Source organism: Agelaius tricolor, unplaced genomic scaffold, assembly GCF_023055355.1.
Source record: "Agelaius tricolor isolate 1412-34295 unplaced genomic scaffold, bAgeTri1.0.p SCAF_58, whole genome shotgun sequence".
Classification (NCBI taxonomy): domain Eukaryota; kingdom Metazoa; phylum Chordata; class Aves; order Passeriformes; family Icteridae; genus Agelaius; species Agelaius tricolor.
Genome location: NW_027269318.1, coordinates 674,430 through 687,121, shown reverse-complemented (window position 1 = coordinate 687,121; position 12,692 = coordinate 674,430). Strand labels below are relative to the sequence as shown.

The following is a 12,692-nucleotide window of genomic DNA, read 5'->3' as shown; positions in this document are numbered from 1 at the left end:
CGCTGCTCCAAAGGGAGAATTCCCGATTCCTGCTGTTCCAGGGCAGGAATTCCCGCTGCTCCAAAGGGAGAATTCCCGATTCCCGCTGCTCCAAAGGGAGAATTCCCGATTCCCGCTGTTCCAGGGCAGGAATTCCCGCCGCTCCAAAGGGAGAATTCCCGATTCCCGCCGCTCCAAGGGCAGGAATTCCCGATTCCCGCCGCTCCAAGGGGAGGAATTCCTGATTCCCGCTGCTCCAAAGGGAGAATTCCCGATTCCCGCCGCTCCAAGGGGAGGAATTCCCGATTCCCGCTGCTCCAAAGGGAGAATTCCCGATTCCCGCCCCTCCAAGGGAGAATTCCCGATTCCCGCTGTTCCAAGGCATTACTGGAATTTTTTTCTGGGTTTTCTCCCAGTTTTTTCTTTTTCCCAGTTTCTTCCGCCCCCCCCCCCCCCCCAAGGTTTTTTTTTCCCACTTTTCTTTTGTCCCAGTATTGTTTTCCATTTTTTTTTCCTGCAGGTGTTTTTTAGATTTTTTTCAGGTTTTTGCCAGTTTTTTTTCCCTCAGTTTTTTTTGGGTTTGTTTTTTTTTTTGGGGGGGGGTTTTTTTGTTTGTTTGTATTTTTGTGGTTTTTTTGGTGGTTTTTTTGGTGGGTTTTTTTTGTGTTTGGTTTTTTTTTCAGATTTTTCCCAGGTTTTTCCAGGTTTTTTTTTTTTCCTTTCCCCGCCCCCCCCCCCCCAGGTTTTTTGTCGCAGCTTTTTTCCAGGCTTTTTTCTTGCCAGGTTTTTTCCCTTTTTTAATTTTTTCCGCAGGATTTTTCTAGGTGTTTTTTGGGGTTTTTTCTTCTTCTTTTCCCCTCCCCCCCCAGTGTTTTGTTCACTTTGGTTTTTTGGTTTTGTGGGGTTTCATTCCCCAATGTTTTTTTCTCCCAGCTTTTTTTTCAGGTTTTCCGCCCCGTTTCCCCCCCTCCCCATTTTTTTCCAGTTGTTTTTTCCAGTTTTTTTTTTCCCAAGTTTTTCCCTTTCCCCCCAATTTTCTTCCCAGTCTTTTCTTTTTTTAAGGTTTTTTTTCCAGTTATTTTTTCCCAGTTTGGGGGGGATTTTTCCGGTTTTTCCCTTCCTTCCTTTCCCCCAGGTTTTTTCCAGTTGTTTTTTCCCAGTTTTTTTTTTTCAAATTTTTTCCCCTATTTTTCCCCCATTTTTTCCCAGTTTTTTTTTTTTCAGTTTTTTCCCCCATTTTTTTTCCCAGTTTTTTTTCAAGTTTTTTCCTTTTTTTCCCAGTTTTTTTTTCAAGTTTTTTCCCCTATTTTTCCCCCATTTTTTTCCCAGTTTTTTTTTTTTCTTTTTTTTTCCTTTTTTTTCCCATTTTTTTTTTCAAATTTTTTCCCCTATTTTTCCCCCATTTTTTCCCAGGGTTTTTTTTTCAGTTTTTTTCCCCCATTTTTTTCCCAGTTTTTTTTTCAGTTTTTTTTCCCTTTTTTTTTCCCAGGTTTTTTTTTCAAGTTTTTTCCCCTATTTTTCCCCCATTTTTTCCCAGGTTTTTTTTTAGCTTTTTCCCCCATTTTTTCCCATTTTTTTTCTTTTTTTTCCCAGGTTTTTTTTTCATTTTTTTCCTCTATTTTTCCACCATTTTTTTTCCCAGTTTTTTTTCAGTTTTTCCCCCCTTTTTTTTCCCAGGTTATTTTTTTCAGTTTTTTTCTCCTTTTTTTTCCCAGTTTTTTTTTTTGAAGTTTTTTCCCCTATTTTCCCACATTTTTTCCCAGGGTTTTTTTCTTTTTTTTTTCCCCTTTTTTTCCCTGTTTTTTTTTTTTTTTTCCAAGTTTTTTCTCCTATTTTCCCACATTTTTTTTCCCAGGTTGTTTTTTTTTTTTCATTTTTTTTCCCTTTTTTTCCCAGTTTTTTTTTTTTCAAGTTTTTTCCCCTATTTTCCCACATTTTTTTCATTTTTTTCCCCCTTTTTTTCCCAGTTTTTTTTTTCAAGTTTTTTCCTCTATTTTTCCCCCTTTTTTTCCCAGGTTTTTTTTTCAAGTTTTTTTCCCTTTTTTTCCCCAGTTTTTTTTTTCAAGTTTTTTCCCCCTATTTTCCCCCATTTTTTTCCCAGGTTTTTTTTTTCAGGTTTTTTTCCCTTTTTTTCCCAGTTTTTTTTTTTTTCCAAGATTTTCCCCCATTTTTTTCCCAGGTTTTTTTTTCAGTTTTTTTTCCCTTTTTTTCCCTAGTTTTTTTTTCAAGTTTTTTCCCTATTTTCCCACATTTTTTCCCAGTTTTTTTTTCATTTTTTTCCCTTTTTTTTTTTCCCCTGGTTTTTTTTTTCAAATTTTTTCCCCTATTTTTCCCCCATTTTTTTCCCAGGTTCTTTTTTTTCAGGTTTTTTTCCCTTTTTTTTTTCAAATTTTTTCCCCAATTTTCCCCCTTTTTTTCCCAGTGTTTTTTTCAGTTTTTTCCCCCTTTTTTTCCCATTTTTTTTCTTTTTTTTTCTTTTTTTTTTTTCCCAGGTTTTTTTTTCAAATTTTTTCCCCTATTTTTCCCCCATTTTTCCCAGTTTTTTTTTCATTTTTTCCCCTTTTTTCCCCTATTTTTTTGTTTTTTCTCCTATTTCCCCCCATTTTTTCCTAGGTTTTTTTTTCAGTTTTTTTTCCCTTTTTTTTTCCCAGTTTTTTTTTTTCAAGTTTTTTCCCCTATTTTCCCCCATTTTTTCCCAGGTTGTTTTTTTTTTTTTTCTTTTTTTTTCCTCTTTTTTTCCCAGGTTTTTTTTTTTCAAATTTTTTCCCCTATTTTTCCCCCTTTTTTCCCAGTGTTTTTTTCAGTTTTTCCCCCATTTTTTCCCATTTTTTTCAAGTTTTTTTCCCTTTTTTTCCCAGTTTTTTTTTCCAAGTTTTTCCCCCTATTTCCCCCCATTTTTCCCAGTTTTTGGTGGGGTTTTTTTCAGTTTTTCCCAAGCCCTGTTGCTTTTGGGTGTGAAATTCTTGATTTTTTTTTCCTTAAAAAAACCCCAAAAACCCCAAATCCCTGGGATTGAAGCCAAGCTGGAAGTTTGGAATTCCGGGATTTCAGGGATGCGTTCCTGCCCCTGCATTTTGTGGAATTCCTGAATTTTTGGGGGTTTAAAGCTCCTGTGGGATCCCACGGGATATTCCAGGGATATTCCAGCTTTTCTGGGAATTCCATCCCAAAATCCCACAAAACCTTCCTTGATTTCAGAATTCCCGGGATTTGGGGCTTTCAGGTGGTACAAAAAGGATCCGGGTGCATCCCAACATTTTTAGGGAATCCCACAGAATTCCGGGATCAAACCATTCCCGGAATTCCAGCAGCTCCAAGGTTTAATCACGGAACATTCCAGGAATTCAGAATCTTCGGATTTGGGGGAATTTTCCCGGGGAAATCTTTGGGAATTCGGGATGCGGGAAGAGCCACGCGGCGGCAGCAGCGAGACAGGGAATTCCCGCTTCCCGAATTTCCTCTGGAATTCCAGGCTGGGGCTCCCAAGATTTTAAGGAATTCTTCCCCGAGCTGCTTTTCCAGCGAATTTCTTTTTTTTTGGAATGAGGCTCCTGCATCCAAGATTTTCCTCATCCCTCTCCCGCTCTCTCCTCCTTTATTTTCCCGCATTTTCCAAATTTCCTGGTTTTCCCAAAAATCGGGATAAAACTCCGGGGGATCTTGAGGATTTCCCAGGATTTTGGGGTTTGGTTAAAAAATTCCCTCTGGAAGGAAAAGGGATCAAATGTGGGGAAATCCTGAATTTCCAGAGGTTTGGGAATTCTGGGCCTGGCCAATCCGAGGGGAGCTGGAATTCCCAAATCCACAGCAAAGTGGAATTCCAGGAGTTCTCCCTTTGGAAAACACCGTGGGAATTTGGGATGTGGATGAGAAGATTTTTTTGGGAATTCATTCCAAGTGCTGGAATGTCAAATCTGGGAATTCTGGGATGGGAATTCTGGGTCATTCCTGGTGGCTCATCCATGAGTTGGGAATTTCAGCTCCTTCCTTTTATTCCCAGGGGTTTGGGAATTCTGGGAAACTCTGTGGAAATCTGGGATCTGGATAAGAGAATTTTCTGGGAATGCATTCCAGGTGCTGGAATATCAATGGGAATTCTGGGATGGGAATTCCAGCTCCTTACTTTTATTCCCAGAGGTTTGGGAATGGAAATTCCCGGGATGTGGATGAGAGAATTTTCTTGGAATTCACTCCAGGTGCTGGAATACCAAATCTGGGAATTCTGGGGTGGGAATTCCAGGTCATTCCCATCCATCACTTGGGAATTCCAACTTCAATCCTTTCATTCCCAGGACTCTGGGGATGGAATTTTACCCTTTTGGAAGAGGTTATGGAAATCCCGGGATGTGCTTCAGGGAATTTTCTGGGAATGAATCCCATGGGCTCGGAATATCGAATCTGGGAATTCTGGGATTGGAATTCCAGGTCATTCCCATCAATGAGTTGGGAATTTCAGCTCCTTCCTTTTATTCCCAGGGGTTTGGGAATTCTGGGAAACTCTGTGGAAATCTGGGATCTGGTTCAGGGAATTTTCTGGGAATGCATTCCAGGTGCTGGAATATCAATGGGAATTCTGGGATGGGAATTCCAGCTCCTTGCTTTATTCCCGGAGCTTTGGGAATGGAAATTCCCGGGATGTGGATGAGAGAATTTTCTGGGAATTCACTCCAGGTGCTGGGAGTTTAAACTCTGGGAATTCTGGGATGGGAATTCCAGGTCATTCCTGCCCATGAGTTGGGAATTCCAGCTCCTTCCTTTTATTCCCAGAGCTTTGGGGATGGAATTTTATCCTTTGGGAAGAGGTTATGGAAATCCCGGGATGCGGTTCAGGGAATTTTCTGGGAATGCATTCCATGTGCTGGAATATCAATGGGAATTCTGGGATGGGAATTCCGGGTCGTTCCCGTCCATGAGTTGGGAATTTCAGCTCCGTCCTTTTATTCCCAGGGCTTTGGGAATTCTGGGAAACTCTGTGGAAATCCTGGGATCTGGTTCAGGGAATTTTTTGGGAATGCATCCTATGGGCTTGGAATATCAATGGGAATTCTGGGATGGGAATTCCGGGTCATTCCTGGTGGCTCATCCATGAGTTGGGAATTTCAGCTCCGTCCTTTTATTCCCAGGGGTTTGGGAATTCTGGGAAACTCTGTGGAAATCTGGGATCTGGTTCAGGGAATTTTCTGGGAATGCATTCCATGTGCTGGAATATCAACGCTGGGAATTCTGGGATGGGAATTCCAGCTCCTTACTTTTATTCCCAGAGGTTTGGGAATGGAAATTCCCGGGATGTGGATGAGAGGATTTTCTTGGAATTCACTCCAGGTGCTGGAATACCAAATCTGGGAATTCTGGGGTGGGAATTCCAGGTCATTCCCATCCATCACTTGGGAATTCCAACTTCAATCCTTTCATTCCCAGGACTCTGGGGATGGAATTTTATCCTTTGGGAAGAGGTTATGGAAATCCCGGGATGTGCTTCAGGGAATTTTCTGGGAATGAATCCCATGGGCTCGGAATATCGAATCTGGGAATTCTGGGATGGGAATTCCGGGTCATTCCCGGTGTCTCATCCATCAGTTGGGAATTTCAGCTCCTTCCTTTTATTCCCAGGGGTTTGGGAATTCTGGGAAACTCTGTGGAAATCCTGGGATCTGGTTCAGGGAATTTTCTGGGAATGCATTCCATGTGCTGGAATATCAATGGGAATTCTGGGATGGGAATTCCAGCTCCTTGCTTTATTCCTGGAGCTTTGGGAATGGAAATTCCCGGGATGTGGATGAGAGAATTTTCTGGGAATTCACTCCAGGTGCTGGAATATCAACGCTGGGAATTCTGGGATGGGAATTTCGGGTCATTCCCGCCCACGAGTTGGGAATTCCAGCTCCTTCCTTTCATTCCCAGAACTCTGGGGATGGAATTTTATCCTTTTGGAAGAGGTTATGGAAATCCCGGGATGTGCTTCAGGGAATTTTCTGGGAATGAATCCCATGGGCTCGGAATATCGAATCTGGGAATTCTGGGATGGGAATTCCGGGTCATTCCCGTCCATGAGTTGGGAATTTCAGCTCCTTCCTTTTATTCCCAGGGGTTTGGGAATTCTGGGAAACTCTGTGGAAATCTGGGATCTGGATAAGAGAATTTTCTGGGAATTCACTCCAGGTGCTGGAATATCAATGGGAATTCTGGGATGGGAATTCCAGGTCATTCCCGCCCATGAGTTGGGAATTCCAGCTCCTTCCTTTCATTCCCAGAACTCTGGGGATGGAATTTTATCCTTTGGGAAGAGGTTATGGAAATCCCGGGATGTGCTTCAGGGAATTTTCTGGGAATGAATCCCATGGGCTCGGAATATCGAATCTGGGAGTTCTGGGATGGGAATTCCGGGTCATTCCTGGTGGCTCATCCATCAGTTGGGAATTTCAGCTCCTTCCTTTTATTCCCAGGGCTTTGGGAATTCTGGGAAACTCTGTGGAAATCCTGGGATCTGGTTCAGGGAATTTTTTGGGAATGCATCCTATGGGCTTGGAATATCAATGGGAATTCTGGGATGGGAATTCCAGCTCCTTACTTTTATTCCCAGAGGTTTGGGAATGGAAATTCCCGGGATGTGGATGAGAGAATTTTCTGGGAATTCGCTCCAGGTGCTGGGAGTTTAAACTCTGGGAATTCTGGGATGGGAATTCCAACTTCAATCCTTTCATTCCCAGGACTCTGGGGATGGAATTTTATCCTTTGGGAAGAGGTTATGGAAATCCCGGGATGCAGTTCAGGGAATTTTCTGGGAATGAATCCCATGGGCTCGGAATATCGAATCTGGGAATTCTGGGATGGGAATTCCGGGTCGTTCCCGGTGTCTCATCCATGAGTTGGGAATTTCAGCTCCTTCCTTTTATTCCCAGGGGTTTGGGAATTCTGGGAAACTCTGTGGAAATCTGGGATCTGGATAAGAGAATTTTCTGGGAATTCACTCCAGGTGCTGGAATATCAACGCTGGGAATTCTGGGATGGGAATTCCAGGTCATTCCTGCCCACGAGTTGGGAATTTCAGCTCCTTGCTTTTATTCCCAGGGCTTTGGGAATTCTGGGAAACTCTGTGGAAATCTGGCATCTGGTTCAGGGAATTTTCTGGGAATGCACTCCAGGTGCTGGAATATCAATGGGAATTCTGGGATGGGAATTCCAGCTCCAGCCTTTTATTCCCAGAGCTTTGGGAACAGAAATCCTGGGATCTGGTGCAGAGGAGATTTTCTGGGAATGCATCCCATGGGCGTGGAGTATAAATTGTGGGAATTCTGGGATGGCAATTCCAGGTCATTCCTCAGGCCTTGTCCGTGAGTTGGGAATTCCAGTTCCGTCCTTTTATTCCCAGAATGAAGGAGAATGGGAATGGACTTTTGTGGAAATCCGGGATCTGGATGAGAGAATTTTCTGGGAATGCATCCCATGAGCTCCGGGAATTCTGGGATGGGAATTCCGGGTCATTCCCGGTGTCTCATCCATCAGTTGGGAATTGCAGCTCCGTCCATTCGATTCCCAGAACTTTGGGAATGGAAACTCCAGGATCTGGTTCAGGGCGTTTTTTGGGAATGCATCCTATGGGCTTGGAATGGGAATTCTGGGATGGGAATTCCAGCTCCTTACTTTTATTCCCAGAGGTTTGGGAATGGAAATTCCCGGGATGTGGATGAGAGAATTTTCTGGGAATCCATTCCAGGTGCTGGAATATCAAATCTGGGAATTCTGGGATGGGAATTCCAGGTCATTCCTGCCCATGAGTTGGGAATTCCAGCTCCTTCCTTTTATTCCCAGGGCTTTGGGAATTCTGGGAAACTCTGTGGAAATCTGGGATCTGGATAAGAGAATTTTCTGGGAATTCACTCCAGGTGCTGGAATATCAACTCTGGGAATTCTGGGATGGGAATTCCAGGTCATTCCCATCCATCACTTGGGAATTCCAACTTCCATCCTTTTATTCCCTTGGCTTTGGGAATGAAATGCTGGAAAATGCTGTGGAAATCCGGGATCTGGTTCAGAGATCCATTCCAGGGGCTGGAATATCAAATCTGGGAATTCTGGGATGAGAATTCCAGGTCATTCCCATCCACGAGTTGGGAATTTCAGCTCCTTCCTTTTATTCCCAGAGCTTTGGGGATGGAATTTTATCCTTCGGGAAGAGGTTATGGAAATCTGGGATCTGGTTCAGGGAATTTCTGGGAATCCATTCCAGGTGCTTGGAATATCAAATCTGGGAATTCTGGGATGGGAATTCCAGGTCATTCCTCTCCATCAGTTGGGAATTCCAACTTCCATCCTTTTATTCCCAGAGGTCTGGAAATGAAAGTTGGAATTTTTCCGGGAATCCATTCCAGGATTCTGGAATATCAACTCTGGGAAGTCTGGGATGGGAATTCCAGGTCATTCCTTTTATTCCCAGAGGTTAATATAATAATAATAATAATAATAATAATAATAATAATAATAATAATAATAATAATAATAAAAATATATAATAATATATAATAATATATAATAATGTTTTCAATTTTATCATATTTCAATTTTAGTTATTTATATTTATGTTATTTTTTAAAAACTAATTTTTTTCATAGATTTTAATTTTTTTAAATTTTATGCTTTTTCTTATTTTTAATTATTCAGTTTTTATTTTTTCCTCTATTTTTATTTTAATTTCTCTTAAGCTTTATTTTTATTTTCATTTGTAATTTTTAAAATTTCTAACGTATTTAATATTTTTTGTTTAATTTTTCTTTTTTTAATTTATTCAATTTTTATTTTGTTTTATCTGTTCTTATTTAATTTTTATTACATTTTTCTATATTTTTCTTTTAATTTATTTTATCTTAAACTTTATTTTAAAATTTTTAATTCTTTAATTTTTTTAATTTCATTTTTTGTTCATTTAATTCTTGCTTTATTTTTTATTAACTTTTACTCAATTTTATTTCATTTCCATTTCATTTCATTGTTGTTTTTCTTTCTATGTCATTATTTCAACTTTTATTTATCCTTATTTGGATATTTAAATTTTATTTTACTTTTAATTCCATTTTTAATTGATTTGATTCTATTTTTGATTTCAACAATGAGGCAAAAAACAAAATAATTTTTTTACTTTTAATTAGATTTCATTTTAGTTTTAAACTTTTATTTTAATTTTACTTTATTAAATTTTGTTGTATTTAATTTAAAATTTTAATTTATTTTAATTTATTTTATTTTATTATTTATTTTTATTAAATACGGGGAAAATACGGGAAAATCCAGGAATTTTGGGAATTCGGGAAATCTTCGGGAATTTGGTGCCGTTTCCCTTTAAATCCTCCCCGGGCCCTTCCCGGCTCGGGTTGCAGCCGATGGAATTTTCCAGCTCCGAGGTTTCCATGGAGACCGGGAATGTTGGGCTGCACCTTGAGAGAAAAGAATTCCAAGAATTTCGCGTCCTTCCCTTTGGAATTGGGGCTGGAAAGGAGCCGGAGCCGAATCCCCGTTCCCATGAATCCGGATCCCGGCTGATCCCGAGGTAAAAGGGAATTTTTGGCTCCCGGAGATGCCTCTGGAATTGTTCCTGTGGGATTTTGTGGGGATCCAGGGGTTCCGGCTCGGGAATTTTGGGATTTGGGAATGTCTGTGCCGATGTTCTGGAGCGTTAGGAAGGGATCCGAGGGTGCAAGGGAAGATGGGGAGCTGGGAATTTGGGAAAATGCTGATCCATGGGAATTGTGCCTCATTTCCTACAAATATTCCCAGATCCTGGACATGGATGGAACACTGGGAATGGGATAAATATTCCCAAATCCATGAGTGGGATGGAAGATTGGGAATGGGATGAATATTCCCAAATCCATGAGTGGGATGGAACATTGGGAATGGGATAAATATTCCCAAATCCTTGAGACGGATGGAGCATCAGGAATGGGATAAATATTCCCAAATCTCCAGAGTTGGATGGAACACTGGAAATGGGATGAATATTCCCAAATCCCTGACAGGGATGGAACATTGGGAATGGGATGAATATTCCCAAATGCTTGAGATGGATGGAACACTGGGAATGGGATAAATATTCCCAAATCCCTGACAGGGATGGAACGTCAGGAATGGGATAAATATTCCCAAATCACCAGAGCTGGATGGAACATTGGGAATGGGATAAATATTCCCAAATCCATGAGTGGGATGGAACATTGGGAATGGGATAAATATTCCCAAATCCATGAGTGGGATTGAACATTGGGAATGGGATAAATATTCCCAAATCCCAGAGTTGGATGGAACATTGGGAATGGGATGAATATTCCCAAATCCATGAGTGGGATGGAACATTGGTAATGGGATAAATATTCCCAAATCCCAGAGTTGGATGGAACATTGGAAATGGGATGAATATTCCCAAATCCCTGAGTTGGATGGAACATTGGAAATGGGATGAATATTCCCAAATCCTGGACAAGGATGGAGCATTGGGAATGGGATAAATGTTCCCAAATCCTTGAGATGGATGGAACATCAGGAATGGGATAAATATTCCCAAATCGCCGGAGTTGGATGGAACACTGGAAATGGGATAAATATTCCCAAATCCCTGACAGGGATGGAACATTGGGAATGGGATGAATATTCCCAAATCCCAGAGTTGGATGGAACATTGGGAATGGGATAAATATTCCCAAATCCCTGCTGGCTCCCTGCTGGTTCCTATGGAATGTTTGGAATGGGATAGAACAGTGGGATTAAATATTCCCAAAATTTCTGAGTCGGATGGAAAGTTGGGAAAAGGAGATAAATGTTCCCAAATCCCTGCCGGTCCCGATGGAATGTTGGGAACAGGATGTAACAGTGGGATAAATATTCCCAAAATCCCTACATTGGAAGGAATGTTGGGAACGGGATATAATGGAGGGATAAATATTCCCAAATCCTTGCCGGTTCCTATGGAATGTTGGGAATGGGATGCACCAGTGGGATAATTATTCCCCAAACCCCTAAATCGGATGGAACATCGGGAACGGAACAGACCAGTGGGATAAATATTCCCCAAATCCCTGAGTTGGATGGAATGTTGGGAATGTGGATCACTATGGATGTCCCTCACCTTTGGAGGTGGCCTCCAGGCCCAGAGGGACAGGGCCAGGCTGTCCCCATGGAGCTGGGAAAGGCTGGATAGGGATGGAAAGGTTGGGAAAGGTTGGATAGGGATGGGAAAGGCTGGATAGGGATGGGAAAGGTTGGGAAAGGCTGGATAGGGATGGGAAAGGCTGGATAGGGATGGGAAAGGTTGGGAAAGGCTGGATAGGGATGGGAAAGGTTGGAGGTGGATGGGAAAGGTTGGATAAGGATGCAAAGGTTGGGAAAGGTTGGATAGGGATGGAAAGGTCACTCCAAGGCCACCATCTTGTGTGTGGCCACAGGAAAAAAAGTCCTGGAATGTTTGGCATGGAAGGGACCTCCAAAGGTTCTCCAGAGCAACCAATTCCGAAACTTCATCTCTCCTGTCTCCACTCCATATCCAAAGGCTGGAGCTGAGTGGGAAAGGTTGGATAAGGAGGGGAAAGTTGGGAAAGGTTGGATGTGGATGGGAAAGGTTGGATAGGGATGGGAAGGTTTGGAAGGGTTGGATAGGGATGGGAAGGTCACTCCAAGGCCACCAACTCTGGCGGCCACAGGAAAAAACTCCTGGAATGTTTGGGATGGAAGGGACCCAAAGGTTCTCCAGAGCAACCAATTCCAAAACTTTGTCTCTCCTGTCTCTCCTCCATATCCAAAGGTTGGAGCTGAGTGGGAAAGGTTGGATAGGGATGGGAAGGGTTGGGAAAGGTTCTGAAGGGTTGGATGTGGATGGAAAGGGTTGGAGATGGATGGGAAGGTTGGGAAAGGTTCTGAATGGCTGGAGGTGAATGGGAAGGTTGGATGTGGATGGAAATGTTGGAAAGGGTTGGAGATGGATGGGAAGGTTGGAAAGGGTTGGATGTAGATGGAAAGGTTGGATGTGGATGGAGAGGTTGGATGTGGATGGGAAGGTTGGATGTGGATGGAGAGGTTGGATGTGGATGGAGAGGTTGGATGGTGATGGAAAGGTTGGATAGGGATGGAAAGGTTGGATAGGGATGGAGAGGTTGGAAAGGGTTGGATGTGGATGGAGAGGTTGGATAGGGATGGAAAAAGGTTGGATAGGGATGGAAAGGTTGGATGTGGATGGAGAGGTTGGATAGGGATGGAAAGGTTGGAAAGGTTGGATAGGGATGGAGAGGTTGGATGGGGATGGGAAGGTTGGATAGGGATGGAGAGGTTGGATGTGAATGGAAAGGGTTGGATGTGGATGGGAAGGTTGGATGTGGATGGAAAGGTTGGATAGGGATGGGAAGGTTGGATAGGGATGGAAAGGTTGGATGTGGATGGGAAGGTTGGATGTGGATGGGAAGGTTGGATGTGGATGGGAAGGTTGGATAGGGATGGAGAGGTTGGATGTGGATGGAAAGGTTGGATGTGGATGGAAAGGTTGGATAGGGATGGAAAGGTTGGATAGGGATGGAAAGGTTGGATGTGGATGGGAAGGTTGGATAGGGATGGAAAGGTTGGATGTGGATGGGAAGGTTGGATAGGGATGGAAAGGTTGGATAGGGATGGAATGGTTGGATGTGGATGGAGAGGTTGGATGTGGATGGAAAGGTTGGATAGGGATGGAGAGGTTGGAT

The 12,692-nt window shown here is 42.4% G+C and overlaps 1 protein-coding gene across 2 annotated transcripts in view; it reads left to right on the top strand.

Moving 5' to 3' along the window:
- The window catches only part of ALS2CL (ALS2 C-terminal like), a 115,571-nt gene that overhangs the window by 54,384 nt on the left and 48,495 nt on the right, over positions 1-12,692 (top strand). The window contains exon 2 of one of the 2 annotated variants that reach the window (XM_071456371.1): positions 9,414-9,520. The gene's annotated coding sequence lies outside the window, so the exon portion shown is untranslated. Of the gene's footprint in view, positions 1-8,617; positions 9,521-12,692 lie in introns of those variants that run through there. The other variant, XM_071456370.1, reaches the window with a different exon arrangement.